Source organism: Strix aluco, chromosome 3 (genome assembly GCF_031877795.1).
Source record: "Strix aluco isolate bStrAlu1 chromosome 3, bStrAlu1.hap1, whole genome shotgun sequence".
NCBI classification, from domain to species: domain Eukaryota; kingdom Metazoa; phylum Chordata; class Aves; order Strigiformes; family Strigidae; genus Strix; species Strix aluco.
Genome location: NC_133933.1, coordinates 17,493,115 through 17,511,228, shown reverse-complemented (window position 1 = coordinate 17,511,228; position 18,114 = coordinate 17,493,115).

Sequence of the window (18,114 nt, the reverse complement as noted above, 5' to 3'; positions counted from 1 at the left end):
ATGTAATAATTTCTTTCCAGTTGACACTGAATTTCCTTTGCCATTTCCCAAGCCACTTACCCAAAAGACCCTTCTGCACTCTTCACTTAATCGCAATCACCATCCTAGGAAATTCTCTATCATCTGCAGTCTTGGCAATTCCCCTACTTGTGTTCTTCCTTATGTCCCTTATGAATATGATGGGTAAGCACAGGTCAGTGAGGAGGAGGGGAGACACCTTCAGGAATCTCCTTGCACTGTGAAAGCAGATCCTTACTCCCTACCTTGAGCTGGTGGTGAATCTGTAACATGCTTGACCAGTTTCTCCTTGACAGGTTTTATGAGGGATCTTTGTTGAGGGACCTTGCCTACTACATTTTTAAAGAAACATAGACTAGGTAAGACTCCCTGTTATCCAGAGTCCTCCCAAGAACATTAATAGATTTGACAACATGATGTTTTGTCAACTTTCTCTGACATACCCCACTTGTTCTTGTGTTTACTACTTCTACTCTGCTCTATAGCAAACACATTTTACCCCTTCCATTCTTCTGAGATGAGGCTGGTTCATGCAGCTGGAGTACATTAGAGTGAATAGTTCAGCACTTTCAGTGCTTTTAGAACTTTTGGGTGGATTTCAGGTGGTTCCGGTGATATAATAAATAAATAATAAAAATAGAGTAATAAAATTATGTTTTCAATGTATTCAGAAATATTCTGTACTGAATTTGGCCTGGTTCTTTCTTGGTTCTGGGTTTTCTTATTGTCTCAGATGATGCCAGTGACCAGCTCAGCAGGGCTGATAGGGTCAGTTTATTCATGCGCGCAGCCTCTCAGTCGCATCCCTCCAGAGCGGGTCACGTCACTCAGCCGAGATAACCCTTGGTTCTCTCCCCATGACTCAGGTCAGGCAGAGGAATCAATCAGATGCCACAGCCACTGCATGAGTGAGTTGCCTCCATCAGGGACCTCAGGGTTTTGTTCCAGCTGGGCACGTCTGTTTTCTCCTTCCATCAGTCATGTCGAGCACTTGCCCCACTTGTGTGCGCCAGTGGCCTGTTGATGCACAGAGTGGACCGGGCGCATACCAGGAGTGTAGCACACAGGCTACTTTCCCTTGCAGAGCTTTTGTTTAAAATATGAAAAAAAAACCCAACCAAGAAGTAAATGACCTCTTCATATCCAATGAAAATAGTTAATCTATAAAAAAGGGCAGGGACTATTTCAGAGGACACTGCTTCTCCCAGGGCACTGCTCACTTCACTTTGTTCTCATGGGCTCCCCGCTCAGCTGAAGATCTTCAGTGGGCAGCTGCCACTCAGGTTGGACACTCAGTCATTCACGTCAGCCTCACCCACCACCTCTGTGCCTGACCTGCCAGCCACACCAGTGCCTGCTGCTGTCTCGGCCAGTGGCGGGGCTGAGCTCGCTGTGCCAGGCGGGTGCTGCAGCCAGCCAGCGCTGGCAGTCACAGCACCCTCCAGCTCCCCTGGTTGCTCCTGTCAGTCAGGTAGCTCTTGCTCCAGGCATGTACCTGGGGTTGTCACTGATGGAGGTGATGCCAGACAGGTCCTGCAGCTAAGTATGAACTCTGCTGTCTTTGTGGAATGCCTGCAAAAGGCATCCTTTGCAGACATTTTTATTCCAGATGCTTTCTTTAGTCTGAATAGCTTTTCAAAATACTGTTAAACCTTAATACTAAAGTAACTGATAATGTCTGTCTAAAAAAACTGAATGTAAAGGGAACAGTTCATAGGTATAAGCTAATGGTTTTCCTCCTCCAAGTCTCTCCAGAGGTTGGGAGGACCAGGAGTCAGAGCACAGCTGGAAGATCCTTCCTAGGCTGGCACTGAGGCAGCCAAGCCAAGCCCACCTTGGTGCCTGGAGAATAATTCACAGCAGGCTTTGGGCTGCAAAGAAGTTGCCGTCCCCAGGCCTGCAGGGCCTGAAGAGACATTCTGGTTTCTCCTCAGTGAACTACTGCAAAGAGACAGACTTAGCCAGATCTCTAACACAGTCCCTGGGGAGCAGAAGGCATCACCAGATCTTCCAGTCAGTACAACCCAGATGTTTTAAATATTAACCCTTTTTATGCTGGGGTCTCTGTTGCTTTTAAGCAACACTTTTTTGCACAGGGGTAATCATGTCCCAGAGAAATGCTGAAGACTCTGCTGTCCCTTGACCCTCAGCCATGAGCTGGAGACCAAGAAAGCTGAAAGAATGAGCCTCACTAAGAGCAAATGTTACAAGGAACTGACTTAGAAATAACTTCACTCAAAATACTGATTGCTGAATACAGCATGTAATTAAAAAAAAAAAGAAAAAGAAAAAGAAACACAAATGTGGGGGAGAGGTTTTATCTTGTCAAAAAATTACTTTTCTGCCTAGTAAAAAGTTTCAACAGATACGTTTTGTCCAGCCCTCCTTCCCATAGTGAGACAACTCAGAAAATACTGCCTGAAATGGATAAGACTCCCTCCCAGTGCTCCTTATTTAGAGTATTGCTTCTTAACCAGATTTATAACTGCAGTCCCATGAAGCTAACCCTTAATCTAATGATGCACTGGAGAAAGAAACTCTTCAGTGCTTAAAGAAGACAGAGTGGGGATAAAAAAGAAGAAATAACTGTTCCAACCTTGATCTTGCTCCTTTTTAGACCCTGAAGGGACCCATGTGGGTAAGGTATGATTTTTAAACAATTGTCTTTTCTGCTCTTGTGACTGCTTCCACTGCTCCGTTAGGCTTCCTGATAACAACCCAAGTGGTAATGGGATTGTGCAGGAGGGAGTTTCTCTTGTTTTCCTGGAGACAGTAAGGCAAAACAGGCTCATCATCTGCCTCAAACCCTAACAGAGATAGGCTGAAAAGGGGCCCAGAAGAACTCTTCAGCTAGCTGCACTATTCGTAAGAGGGTTGGGGAGTTCACATCAACGTACCTAGATCACGTCAAGTCAGCAAGTCTTCCCATTGCACTCACAAGCCATGCCTCAGTATATGCAAGAAGCAGAAGCTCCCATTTTTGTTTCTAGGCAGATTAACTATTCTAGCCTAGCCCATCTTCTCTCCCCTTTTGTAAGAGATTTGGTGGCATACAGAGGTGAGATTGATGGTCTGCTTAAGCATGCAGCCAGCACCAGTCTCAATGACTGACATGAGCTAATGAGAAAAGTTTAAGAAGCCTCCTTGTGTTTCACAGCATCTCCCAATCAGCCACACCTCTCTCACCAGGAGAAAATGAGTTGGCCCTTCCTCTTCTCCCTGTAGATAGTGTAATCAGATTGCAACTTCCCAGTTAGGCTCCCCTCAGAGATAACAGCCAACTACAAATGGAAGGTGTGCCAGGGAACTTCAAGCTCCAGCCCTGATACATGGCACAAATTAAAGGCAATCTCACATCACCAGCAGGACACACGTGTTCTTTGAAGTGACCCTCAGCTTACAGACAGACTAGTAATGGCAAAGGGTAGATGGGCAGGTCAGCAGCAAAATTTCCTCTACCTTCAGTAGCTCCATGCTTCTACCTACCACAAATGTGACTTCCCAGAGATAAAAACATGAAAGAATCTCACAGACAGTGCTGTAGGCTGCAGGGGCTGGGGAAGGTGGGGCTGTTTCTTCCTTGCAGCTCTGCAAAGGGCTGAAGTCTGGCAGCACCTCTGTCCGGCCGGGGCACTTCTCCAGGCAGGATGCTGAGAAGAGCAAGCATCTGTTCCCCAAGGCCTGACTGACAGACTCTGCCATCCATCACAGCTGAGATGCTGGACACACGGTTGGGTGCTATGGTTGGTCCTTCCCAATTTGAATGGACCGTGAAGAAGCACAATAAAAAGCACATTATTTTCTGAGCTCTCCCCATCTCACACAACAAAGCTGCTGTTTGCAACTCAGTCATGTTTGCTATGCCATCCTTTCTCCTTTCTGAGCCTCCTCAGAGGTTACTTCTGAAAATCTGGCAAGACATCAACCAATCTCATCATGGTTACATAGTTTTATTTCTCTTCTTCCCTTTTTAATTGAAAAATATGTCTAACCATTGTAGATAACTCAGCAAAATGTACTGCCAGTTGGGTGGTATTACAAGGGATGGTTGTTTTTTCTTCTCCACCTGGACTTTTTTCCCAGCTGAACACCATTCTGACTTCACACAGGTTTGAAACACTCCTCAGCACATGTGAAGGTGATTTTGAAGACTCTTGCAACAGCGGGTCTCTTCCATCCCAAGAGGAATCCTGAAATGCTTTTTCCTACCCAGTAATGGTCCTAGTGGACTAAAGTACCTGCCACTTAAAAAACAAGCAAGCACCAGCTCTCTGAAGTGGGGAAATACCTGACAAGACATTAAGAGGCCACTAATGTAAACACACGTAACACGGATGTCCCTTCCCCATATTTGCTCAAGCCAGTCTTGGAGGGGAAGGACAGCAGCTGAACAGCTGAGACTTGGCCGCTGCACACTGCGGTGATTTACTGTTGTGACAGTGTGTGCCACACCACCGTTCCATCAAGGGCCACAGGGATGGAGAGGCAGAGCTGGCAGCGTACAGGGCAAACGCTGCTGCAGCTCCGGTTTTAAATACAGGCTCTTAAGTTGTTACCAGCGCACAACGGGTTTACAAGCCACAGTGCCGCATTAGGAAAAAACATCTCTAATCTTATGTAACAAGTCCTGAGAGGCGTGTTGCCAAGTAAGCACAGTTTAAAATCAATCAGGCAATAGCATAAAACATTTAGCACTTGGCTGCATGTTTCCGCTTGCCCCTGCTCAGCAGCCATCCTGGGACAGACACGGGACCTGTGGGCAGGGCAGGAAGAGCAAGTCACCACTTTGACACAGCCTCCCATCCTCAGCCAGGACTGTCCCAACTCCAGGGACCAACTAGACTCTCAACCTTGGCATTCAGCTTGACTTCGTCCAGCAGTGAGGACAAGTCCATACCCATGCCAATCTGCTGTGAGCACAGTTACAATGCTGTAACTGCTACTTCTCTGTGCTCCTGTATGCTTGCTGTACCCAAATACAGGGTCCTCTGGGAGCTACAGCTCTCTGTCTCAGTGGAAACCATCTCTCAGTCTGGAGCAGACTGGTGCCAGCATCCTACAGTCTGCTCATGGGCCAAACCGATTCCTGGAGTAATACCTTCCCTCCTGCTGTCTGTTGGCAGCATGCAGCAGCATCTCAGCTGGACCTGGGGCTCCTGCAAAGCCTACCTGCACGCATCAGGTCTGCGTTAGCGGTGAGGTGATTTTTACACTTCCTTCCTGAGGAAATATAAAGCTTTGCATAAATCTACCCTAAAAGAGGGTAGATTCAGACTAGATACAAGGAAGAAATTTTTTATGATGAGGGTGGTAAAACACTAGAACGGGCCCAGAGAGTGAGATGGTAGATGCCCCATCCCTGGAAACATTCAAGGTCAGGTTGGACGGGGCTCTGACCAACCTGATCTAGTTGAAGATGTCTCTGTGTATTGCAGGGCTGTTGGACTAGATGACTTTAAAGGTCCCTTCCAACCCAAACCCAAGCCATTGCTCCATGGCTGAGGTCTGGGGGGAATCATAGAGGAGCCATGGAAGAGGCAAAGCACCTGGCAGCAGCAGGGTTGGCGGCATGGGATATTGCCTCTTACTTACACACTTATTCACTGTTACCTTCAGTGCCTAATGCACGTTTTCCTCACAGATGGTGGAAGCAAGTACAGCTTTTATAACATAACTGAAGCCATGGCTCATTGTGGACATCCCTCCTCTGAGCTGCTACCCAGGGGGTGGAATTTCTGGCCCATGTTTGCCCTGCTGTAAAAGCACTGGGCAACAGCTTGATGAAGAAACACCAACCGCATAGAGCATCTGCTCTCCTGCATAGGTTTCTTACCACATCTTCCTGGCTCAGAAAGGTAGACTTGCCCTGGTGGAGATAGCTGCTGAATTACAGCCCAATGGAGAAGGATCATGTGGGTCAGTGATCACCAGTGGGAGAACAACAAAACTTGTATCTTTCATGACCCCAGCATTTTAGATAGATCTTCTTGAAGCAAACACTGATATAAATTCCCGATCACCCTGGGGGCTCAGAAGACGTAAGAACTATCCCATTTAGGGAGTGCGTACCAGCCCTTCTACTTCATGCTGTGATGTTCAAGAATGAAATCCTGTGTCCTAATGTTAACTTCTGCAGATGAACTTGCAAAGCTCCAAAAGCCCATGAAATATCTACAGTTGACCAGTGCATTAGAACAAAACCCCACAATGACAAAGATAGGGCTCAAATCAAGTTTCCACAAAGACTATAAAGCAAAAGCTAAGTGAAGCACAGAAGTTTTCTACAAAAGGCTGCTTCATAGCATTCATGTTCATCATGTCTTTGAGCTGACTTGTAGACAATAGCTACCTCTGTCACTTCTTGGCAGTGGCTCCATATCAGTCCAGAGGCCAGATAGTTATCACCACTTCTGTGTTGAAGTGGCACCTGAAGATGGACTGAGTGTATCTTGCACATAACAAATCTCCTTCACTGCAGAAGTGACAGAGATGTATCCACTGGTGGGAAAGGTTATGTTACAGAAACTTCGGTTTTGTTGAACAACGGAGTGTGACACTGTTTCAGCAGAGCTACAAGCCTACGCTGTTGAATCAGCCACAGTCACACTTTGTGAGCTGCTTTGGAGAGGCGAGGGATCTGGCAAGACCCCAGCAGAGTGGAAGGGGGGTGCTCTGAGATCACTGCCAAAGGCAAAGGTCTGCTCTTAGACTGCAGCAGCTGTCCTCCAATCACAGCTGTGTCTGCTCTGGGAAAGCAATGCCCAGTTTCTCCTGGCCAAAATTCAGCTGCTGCTGACTCGTAAACACCACCCAGAACAATCCAGTTTCACTGCTGGTTGATCAGCCATGCGTGCTGTATGTCCTACAGCTATTGGCAGAGAGACGCCAACAACTCAGCTGCCCTTTATATGCTGCTTTCACAGATAGGAAACTTGCTTTCAATTCCACAGGCAGAGAGGCAGCACACAAGGCAGCAGCAGCTTAAATAACCTACTGAGTGTGATGCATGAGCTTCACAGGGATACAACAGCAAGACAGGAAGAACCCTTTGGGTTCATCATCACAACAAGAGCACAGGCAGGGTGCATCTTTGAATTGGGGTTACTCTTTACAGCCTGTGGCCTGGGTTTTAGAACAGGTATCAAGTAGCCCAAGAACCATCAGTGTCAGTATGATCTCACAAAAGATGTAAATAACGTAGATTTTTCTGGAAAGTTGGCACAGCATCTGGAATCCACACACAAATGCTTTGTGACCACAGCTGTGTCTCACTTGGTCTCTTTCTTGAACTCAGACCAAGGTTCAAAAGTTGGTGTATAAGAACAATTCATGCAGAACTTGCTGAGGTTCCTTTTGGGAAAATACTTACATTAGCCCTAAGCAATGTTTCCTGGGCAAACGTCTGCCAGACAGCCTCTGAACAATTACTATGGCCAGACTCCCAGTGAAAGGTATATAGAGCATACATTGCAGCTAGGTATCACACATGAAGATCTATCAGATGTTATCCTCCCAATGTGATTATGTGGATCCAAGACACTGAAATGCCAGAGGAGCAACTGGATTAGGCTGGAGACACATCACAGAAGTGCCAGCTATAAAGCAGCACAACTGTACTTAACCCAGATTGCAAACCAGACAGCAAGACTTAAGGAGTTTGAAGTGTTGATCAGAGAGCAGCTCATGTTTCTGGATGATGCACACTTAGGCACATTCAGTCCTGCTTTCAAATCTCTGAAGCTCACCAGCAGCACCAGCCCAAAGAGATGTTCCAACCAATGGCAGAGGCCTTGGGGTTACTTCTCTCTAGCTTGGTTATATCAAGCAGCCAACAATTCGTCTTCCCCAGTGATTACATTTAGAACAAAACTATACTCAAGGGTCATTGTGGACCATACTGCAGACCCCCAGGTCCAAGCGAATGAAACAAATTAATGATCCTGCTCTACCATTGCCCTCAATGGGAGAAGGGTTTTTTTCCTTGCAAGCAAGGAGTGCTAGCAAGTGATTTTTGGAGACTACTCCAGCTGATACACGAGACACTTGGAAAATCTGTGTTTGAAGAAGCCAAGGCGTGACATTCTCTAGCAGCAAAGCAGTAGTGGGAGGAGAAAGGCCCTCTCACACATACCAAAGGCACACACTCCATCACAGTGTGAATGCCTCAGTGTTTTTTAAGTTTGCCTTTTCAGTGAACATTTTTCTTGAAGCTTCAGATATTCACAGGGATGAAAGATAAGGATTTCCTCAGGATTTCTGCAAGATGTTTGAGTACCTTCTCATCCCACCTTTTTAACTGGACCTAAAAATGAGCCAGTTTGGTTTACAGTGCATCCCAGAGAATTATCCCACTGAAATTCCTCGGGTGCCTCCAGAAAGATATGAAGTCATCATAATGATGGGAGCGGAGGTGTTCAGACAGAGAAGAAAGGTGGACAAAACATAAACCCCTTACTAAACCACCTGAAATCACAGTCTCTGCAGTCTGAATCCAAGTCTTCTGGCATATGGAACAATGAGAATATAGTCATACATCTGATTTCTGTGTAAATGTAAAGTCAGTTGTTCTTATATTTTATGCTTTTCAAAAAAGTAGGGTTAGGATGAAGTCATGTGCCATAGGATCTTTAGGATATTGCCTGATGAAAGTCCGTCTAATCTCATCTGCCATGCCAATTCAACCCCAGCTGAAGCTGTTTTACAAGAAGTGCAAATGTCTTCTTCCTTGACTTACCTGTAGGTGTGTTGTAGTTGGAAATTACAAGAGCTTGAAGCTATTGAATAGCACTAGCAGGCCCAGGAAGCTTCGACTGACCAGATCTGAGGTTAGAGCTGTGGTTGTACATACCAATTTGGATTCAGTAACTCTGCTTTGTCAACTGCCTTGAGCAGACTGTGCTGATTTCTGCATTTTGTATGCTCAGCATAGGCTGCTGTAAGTTTTCCTCTTGCTGATCAGTAGAAAATTTCCCTATGGGACCCTGCTCTGCATTTCCCTGGAGTAAAGGAGATTTTTGGACTCAAAAAGAAAAAAAGCCAGTGTTTGTATATTATTAGAATTCATTATTTATGAAGCAATGACTGCTACAAATCCCAAAGCTTAAACTCTCTCTGCCTCCCTTTTGGTAAGTGTTACACAAAAATGTAAGAAGGAGGAGTGTTACTGTCCCAGTGATTCCAGTAATTTGTAGAACAGGTAGATTACAAGAGGTGGATAAAGCTGGCAGACTAACTCCTTGTAGGCAAGAGGCATTTAATGGAGACACATTATTTTGTAAGAAAGAATCTGCACTAATCAAGCACAGGATAATTTACAAGTCACCCATAAAAACTGGTATAACGTATCAGTATTTTGTCAGTAGAAGAGAAAGAGAAAGAGAAAGAGAAAGAGAAAGAGAAAGAGAAAGAGAAAGAGAAAGAGAAAGAGAAAGAGAAAGAGAAAGAGAAAGAGAAAGAGAAAGAGAAAGAGAAAGAGAAAGAGAAAGAGAAGAAAGATCGTCAGTGTCTAGTACCAAAAAGCCAGACATTTGGAGTTCAGAAGTATTGGGTTATCCATCCAAAGCATCTTTAATTGGCTAGGCCCACAAATGCGGGAAGAAGCAGCTATTTTGAAGTGGACGCATGTAAGACAAATCCAGGGCAAATTTTTCCTATTACATTACGAAGCAGTAAGATTAAGAGGCTTCTGTTGTTTTATTTAGGCCAAAATGCCTGGGAATGAATTTCAAAGCTGTCTAAGAGCTTTGGGCACCAGTGCCACTCAGATCAACAGGAAACCTTGTATAAACATCCAAGGCAGCTTCTTTTTTTTTGTTTTTAATAAGGAAAAAACCTACCTGGAACATCTTTAAGTTGAATAAAGATTTTTTCATTTGCATCAGTATCTCACTGTACACAATATTTAGAAGAGCTTTGAAATATGGAAGGGTTCTTAATCAGAGGCTGTGATATTTCTTCTAAAAAAATGCCCCAAACCTTGAACGCTGCAGTTTTCCATTAATGATGTGAAAAGTTGGAACACCTAAACATTGTGGAGAGAGGTTCAATTTTCCTTTTAAAAGCAAAAGTTCTCAAGGAAAACAAACACCTGCTGAAAAGACAAAAACCCCAAACCACAAAAAACCACTTTGCAGATCCAGGCTTTTCCAAACCAGACATAATCTTTATCCCTCACTGAACCTCTTCAATAAACCTATCCTATCGCCTCCTGCACCCATGTAATCTGTCTCATCCACAGTGTCTTTCAGCAAGATGCTCCACAGATCTGCAACCTGTTGTACAGAGAAACCCTTCCCTCTGTTTGGAAACTTGGCACTTCTTATCTTCATTTGATGTCAGCTGTGGTAGTTAGAAATCAGCCTAATTATATGCCAAAAGCCACCTTCTTCTGCTCCCCTCTTGCCTGGAGGCTTAATCAGCGTATCTCCCCTTTTCTTCCACATGCCCACATAAAGGCATATTTCATTCCCTTCATATACAAGAAGGGCAGGCACAGTTTACATACTAGAAATGTGGTCCATTTCCCAGTAAGCTCCTTCCTTCAGCTTCAGTGGATTTTTCAAACAGGCCTTAGATTGCCCAGGTGAGATTCTGGCTTTCCTCAAAACTCTTGTGCTCTGCAAGGTGTCACTGAATAATGATGTGACTGGCATCAGGACACCCACAGTTTGAAAGGGCCATGCTATCAGGGCAGTCATCCACTTCTCCTGTCCATGGGCCAGACCTGCCATTTGGGGTCATGATGTGAAAGGTGCTGTGGATGCAGGTGGAGTCATCCTGCTGCTGCAGAGGTATGAGCACGTTGGGAACCAGGCTGGAAGATGGGCAAAAGGCAGCTGTGGCTAGAGGGCTTGAAAGGGGAGGACAGGGTGACGAAGTCTACATCAGCTCATTTCCTGCACACATAATATAGCATTTCTGTCAAAATAGATCTGTGAGTATTTCTGATGACTTTGGTTATAAAAGGAATAGGATATAGCAGCGACTAAGTGTGCCCATTTGGAAGAAATCACTAGCATGTTATTAAATATTTAACCTTCCAAATTTAATTTGTTAAATCTGCTGGGAGGAGTTTCCAGATTGCTTGCAGTGTGCTTTGGGAGCAGTTCCAGGTCAGCAGGGACTTTAGCCCTGCTTACCCTTACGCTGGGGCAGAAGGAACTACATGTAGTGACGATTTTGATTTCGTTTTCAGCTCTCCCTTTTTAGAAACAATGGTTCAGCTCCCCAGCCAGTTGTAAATCCAAGGCTCTGCAGTGGAGCTATTCTGATTTACACCAGCTGAAGGCCTGGCCTCTAGTTCAGAAGAAATGGGCTGCCAGTTTAATTACTTCATTCCAGGTATGGCATTAATAATATGGGGATAAATTTAATGCTGCTAAGTAACAGCAATACAGAGGATTTTGTCACATGCATGACAATTAATGTGTGGTGCATGATATTTCTGCTTCTCCTGAGTTCCCTTTTAAATGATGCTCCTTGTGATTTGAATTTCAAAGAGTACTTCCCCTAGTATTTCTCATTATTGGTGGTGACTGTTTGCAGGAACAGCTCAGTGCTGCTTTGTTGGCTCATCACTTTTGATTCCATGCCCAGATGCTAAGGACAGAAGCATGCAATTAATTTGGAAGCACAACTCTTCACTGATTTCAGTTGGGAGATTTTCCTTGAACACCAAAGGCCTGATCTGTCCCTTACTACTTTTAATATTGTCTTTACATGGAAAACGCCTTCCTTTTTCACTATAGATCTCTTGTGAGAAAGGATCTCAAAACTCTGCTTGCCTATAAGAGAATACAAAGAGACCAGCAGAGAACCATAAGCTATAGATGAACCCTTCACTGTCATGGGGAGAAAGAGATCTGATTTTGGGGACACTGATGAGCAAGGTGAAAAGGACAAGCAGTTTGGGATCCAGACCTTTTCCCATGGACAGGAAGGACAAGAGAAAAAGTTGCCTTTTTTTCGAAGATCATGCCTTTTTTCCCTGGAATGATAGAGGTCTTTGTGGGTCCAGACTTCCTGAAGAGCTTCCCTACCCATCCCCAGGTGCTGTGAGCCTGAAAGCTCTGGCTAGGTTAGGACAAGTGGAGTATTCCCACCTCAAAAGCATCTCCATAGTCATGCCGTGAGCTATGGCACTCTGAACACAGCATGCAAACGAGCCTAGGCTTCCTGCATCGCACAGGGCAAGCAGGGAACTGCCACAGCACCTCTAGGGTATTTGTTAGGACATCCTCTTTGTGAAAAACCTGTCCTTTCTCTTTAGCAGATACTCCAGGGGAGAGAACCCCCTCAACATATATAAAAGGCAGGTAAGCACATGGAAATTAATAAGAAAGATAAATTTATGTTCCCCTCTGCATTTTAAGGTGGGATCAGCTCATTCAATGAGCATTTCTGGCAACTAGGTATTTATCAGCTAGACAGAAGAATTCCTTTAGTGAATCTAGTGAAATGTTTGTGGGACAATTCATTAAAGAGGATTCAAGCCATGTCTTCTCAACCACACTACTTACTAACCATAATGTCCTATCATTTTGGCCTGTCTTCTCAAGTTTGCCCTTCCACAAGTTTTCATATCAGTCATTCTCCTCCCCACCTGTGAAACCTGATCATTTCTCATGGAGCTATCTGTAACTTTCATCAGGTTCTCACTCTGTTATTACTCATGTTCAGCATCTTCTCTCGTCATGTCCAGCAGTTTCCCATGGTCTGCCCAGGTAGCCAAACCTGAGGCGAGGTCCCGTCACCTGCCTGCATGCCTTAACAGGTCTTGTCCTCTGCAAGCTCTTGGCAGACATCCTGAGGAGCAGTGGGACTGCATCCTTGCCACAGGAGCTGCAGCAGGAAACTGGAGGTGGGAATTGGAACTTCTCTTTATTTTCATGGCCTGTCAGTGCAGAAAGGAAAAGGCTTTTATGTTTGTTTCTTGTCAACCCCAAAGCACGTTCCTAATGTTACAGGACGGGCACTGACTAGTTTAAATCTGCAGGATGATGGAGAATTTGGAAACCATCATGTCCTTCATGCACAGCTGTTGTTGAGACTTCTAAGCTGTGAGGTTTCACCCACACTATTGTAGGGTGCAGGCAGCAAGAAAAAGGCTTGGCGCTCTCCTTAAATCACAATTGCCAAGGTGGAAATGAGACCCACAGGTCTCAGCTCAGCTATACCGTTGGGGTATCCTCCTGCCTCCAGCTACTCCTTCAGAGAGGTACAGCTCTCCCAGATGTCTTGTGACAAGTCCACTGACACTGCCTGGATGACACAGGGCTTCTCCACAGGCCTGGGCATGGGCACCTCTCTTTAAGGGACTGAACCAACCCAATGTGACAATCTGCAATTCATTTAATTTAACTTAATGTCTGCCCAGTTAGGCATCAACATGCCCATATAAATCTAGGTCCAAGACCTCCAGTGGGACTAGGTGCTCCCTGCACTCCCTGCTTTTCCTGTCCTGGCTACTTAAAGTATCATACCGTTATGATATGAAGGAAAAAGGCTGTCTCTTACCATGTTTATATACATGCCCCTACATACTGGGAGCCTGAGCAATACCGTAAGACAAATAGTAGGTCAATTTTCATGGCACTCAGCTCCAGAGAAGTACCTGACTTAAACAAAGCAGTTATGCTGAGGTTTCACAGTGGATGAAAAGGTATTTAATGGGAGATGCTGAACAACTCAGGAGATCCCTAGTCATATCCAAGGGGACCCTTTATCATCTCAGATATCTCTCTGACTCTGTTCAAGGTCTGTAGCACCTAAATATGACTACCAATGACTGGTTCCTTCCCTTAGAAAAAATCACAAGGTGGCCTTGGCATGTTTCCTGTCTGACAGATGGCCACATCTCAATTAGCACTAACCTATGCCTTTCCTGGCTACCTCGGAAGGCCAGAAACGTAAGGCAGCACAGAAACGATACAGTTCCCTCTCCCTTGGAGCCATCCGTACTGGTCAAGGAGCTGCCTTATGAATAGGGAAGCATTGGTGCCAGCGCTTGCTATGAGGCTTCCTGGAAGAATCCCAAAAAGTTCAAACATGAGAACTGCATGCAGTGAGACGACGCACAGATGGCAAAATAAAAGCAATGCAATTTTTTTTCCCAAGCTTCTGAGTCTCTCAGCTCCTGGACATATGAGAAACTAGGCCACTTTAGCTGAATTCATACAACTTGTCTGGAGCAAAGGAGATATAGACAATCCCTTCCAGAGACTGGGCTAAGGACTTCTGTATGTGAAAAGATGGTCCTGTCTCACTTTTACTAACAGGTCCTTCCAAATTAATTTAGTACCAGATGTAAAGTGCTACACCTTGTTTACTTCATCCTCCTAGCAGATGATATCTAGCAGACACACTTTCTTGGTGCATGTTAGTCAAGGAGTGGCAGTGATTGCATTTAGATTCTTCCTCTGTTGCAAGTCAGCATGCATGTCCAGTTTGTAAGAGTAAAGAAGAGTTCAGAGCAATGAAACATTTGATTTTGAGCTAAGTTACATGGTTCACTCAGCCAAAAAATTATATATTTTACTTTTCCATTTGCCATAAATACAGAATAAGAAAAAAAATGCTCAGCTTGGGTTAACCCAAGCTTTCATTTTTATTCTGGTTTCAGAACTACCAGCAAAGAAATCAACACAAACTTCAGCCCCCACACAGATCAGCCATCTCAGCTAACCCTTTTTTTCTTTCTCAGAAAGTTAAAAGCACTCCTGGCTACACCTCTGGGGTCTGATCCAATTAAATGGAAAGATTCTTCTTGCCTTTGGCAGGAAGAGATTACAGATTTGGGGCCACTTCCCGATTGCTCTGTACCATCACACATAATCAAGCAAAATGTAGTTCAGACCACACCAGTACCTATGGTGCCAGGATTTTCGACAGACAGAACCCTTATGTGCTGACCTGCCAGCCAAAAGCCCTGCACACTTTGGAACACAGGGTCCTAGAGCCCAGCCGTGTCCTCTAAAGAATGAAGAATTCTTGTGGTCTTGTAGATCTGTTTGGTTTGGGGTTTTTTTGCCAGCTCATTGTCACTGTAAATACCAGCTCTCAGCCCTTCTCTCCCCAAACCTTCTCCTTTCCATCCCCTCCATTTCCCTCTGCTAGCTCTGCACCACAGCAAGATCACTCCACAGCCACACCCCCAAGTTGTTAAGGCTGCGTGCATCGGCTGGGTTACCTCCCTTGAACTGACAAGCATTGCCATGTTAACTGGGGTCTGTTCCTGTTGAGCTTGAGATGACCTCACGGGATAGTCTACTACCCAGCTATTGCTTTAGAGGCATTACATGACATTTCGTTTCTATGCAATGAAGGATGCTAGATCCTGGACAAATAAGGAGCCATCCACAGAGCCAGCAGGAGCCTTTAGGAGAAAGCTTGCAAGGAAAGATTTAAGCCATGTTCTTCTGCTGGAAGAAGGGAGTTTCTCTTTGGTCATCTAGAAGGTCTGGGCTCCAATCTTGTACTGGAAACAGTGAGAAGGAGCAGCACTTTGTCCTCTCTCCTTCCTTCTCTGGTGATAGGTGGTGCTGCTGCTCTTCCTAGAGCCCAGGGATGCTTGCAGGACACAGTCTTTCCACTTTCCTACTCGGGGTGTCCTGGCCTGTGAGAGCATACACCACACCAGAGACCCTCAGACTTTGTTTGGACACTGAGGACCACAGCCTCCCACCAGCTCCCATAAGCATTTTAGCACATCAACAGATCTACCAGCTAACGATGTTCCCCAAATCCTCATGGCTACCAACAAAGCTCACCCTCACTTCCCACAGCATTCGACATGTGGTTTCCAAACACGGACTCTTTCCTGCTCAGAGCAGCTCTGTGTCCAAGGGCTCTCACAGATTGACTCTGCAACTCTGATCAGGTGCTGTTACTTAGGGTGCTTCCACTGAAGACAGTGGTCAACTCCTTGTAAGTCCTTGTAACAGCCCTGATCAGAGCAACCAGCAGTGAAATTATTTCCCTGGAGCTATAATGATATATGCCTGCGAAGTCCCATCCCTTTCTTAACTTCTGCAAAACCCGTGTTCCAATAAAAGCTGGAAGCACATCTCTGGTAATTCCTGCTTCCAGGTGGCATTTCCTCTTTACATCCTGCCTGGATGGCTCCCAGATACCTAGTTCCTCACAGACAGCAGGAGATCACAGGAGCTATGGAGGCTCCCAGGCCAACCTGGGCTGCCCCACATCCCTCCCATCTCTCTCTCTTCTTTTGGCAGCCTTGCCTTCCACTCTTCCTCTTTGCAAGGATTATTCTTGTTCTCACTATTCACCAGGTCTTTGAATGGTAGGTTCTCAGGAGCTGGGGAGCAATTACTCAGATACCTGTTCTCAAAGCAAGAAGGGGTCCCTGGCTGCTATGTAGTTTGTCCTAGCAGGTTTCTGGTGTAAACTTAGAATAGCAAGCAGCCGCAGTGAGCCTCTAACGCTCATCAGACCCCAGCAAGGTGGACTTTTCTTCCTCCCCTGCCTTGTCCCTTTCAAACATCTCTTCATGCAGTGCTCTGTCACTGCAGTGCTTTGCACTTCTGTCTACACAGAAGCTTTCCTACTGAGGTGCATCTGCATCAGACCTGGAGGGATGAAAAGTGCCTTTAGAAACAGAAATGAAGCGGTAGTTACCACTGCTAGACACATAGCATGAATCTCCCCAATTTCTTCCCACCCACACCTCTTACCAAGAAGCTGTGAAATGTGTTTACCTGGTGTTGAAGAGAGCTCTCAGTGATGCCCCTAGACCTGAAGAGAAACCCCGTATCACAGACTAGTCTTCTGCAATTCACCTCACCATAAGCCCCGTTCTTTGGAAACCTTTCTCCAAATATCAGCAGAGTACCAGGTGGAAACTAAGAGCTGCAAATATCAAAATCGAATCAGACATAGTCATTAGCTTCCCAGCATCAGGAACAGGCCAATTCATGGTAAGCTTAGTGCAAATAGGGAAATGGCATGATTAACACTAGTTAGAGCACTGGTAAGCTCCTTCTTGGGTAGTTTTTGGCAAGAGAAGAGAAAAAAAGGGCAAAGTATGTCCTAGTGTGTAGCAACAGTTAAAACCACTGTGGCTGTTGGATTGTGATTGCTCCACTACTTACATTGTCTTGGTTCTGCTGCAAAAATCAACTAAACCAAATGAGGCCTGATTTCCTCATGGACACAAAGGCCCCTGGTCTTCCCGGACTGAATGAAGAACGTGCTTAGTTTGGTGCAGGGAGAATGGGAAAGGTGGAGGAAAAGTGTTAGAGAAAATGATTACTTCCCTGAGGTCACTGAACCTCACCTTGATAACAACATGGAAAACACTTCATTTTAGAAGTGTCAGAAGGAAACAAACAGGCTCACAGGATGTGGCTGCGTGGAAGCCAGAAAATTTGACTTAATGACCCAGAAATCCCTTCCCCGTTCCATTCTGTATAAGCACCATATTTTCTTCTAAGGAAAAACCAACAAATCCATTTGGAAATCTTGCCACATTTCCTCCTATTTCACAAATACTTGCGGTCACTGAGGAACTGTTTTTTGCCAGGAATTCACCAGCCATCCAGGCCAGCTGATCTCTCCAATCAGTAGCAGTAATGCCTGACGAGAAGAATTTGCACTGTAGCAGCTAGAAGCCATTTGGTTGCAAGCCAGCCCCCCTACAGTTTTGTTCCTGTACAAGCAGAATAGAAAGACAGTCTTTTTCCTAAAAGTCTTGCTCAGTAAAGCCATAATGAATGTGGTTTACAGGCTTCTATTCCCAAGAAAGGAGAAGTTAAAAGCACTTTGGAGAATCAGGGTGATCATAATTTGGGGCTATTTTTTCTGCTGATTATGTATTTATTCTCTCCCAGTGCCTATTACATTAAGGAAGAAACTGTTTTCTGTAAGACACAAAACCTCTGTGAAGTCCAGAGCCAGTCAGGAATGAACAAGGGACCAGATATTTAGATGGAGAGAAAAATCTTCTGTGAGTACCGCTAGAAAACACTGAAAACAGAGTTTGGAAAAGAACTAAAATGTTGTGAAAGGGGGAAAAATGGGGCTGGAGGGATTTTCTGCTGAAAATCCTCAAGACAGGCTCAAGTTAGTTAATGTGTGTTT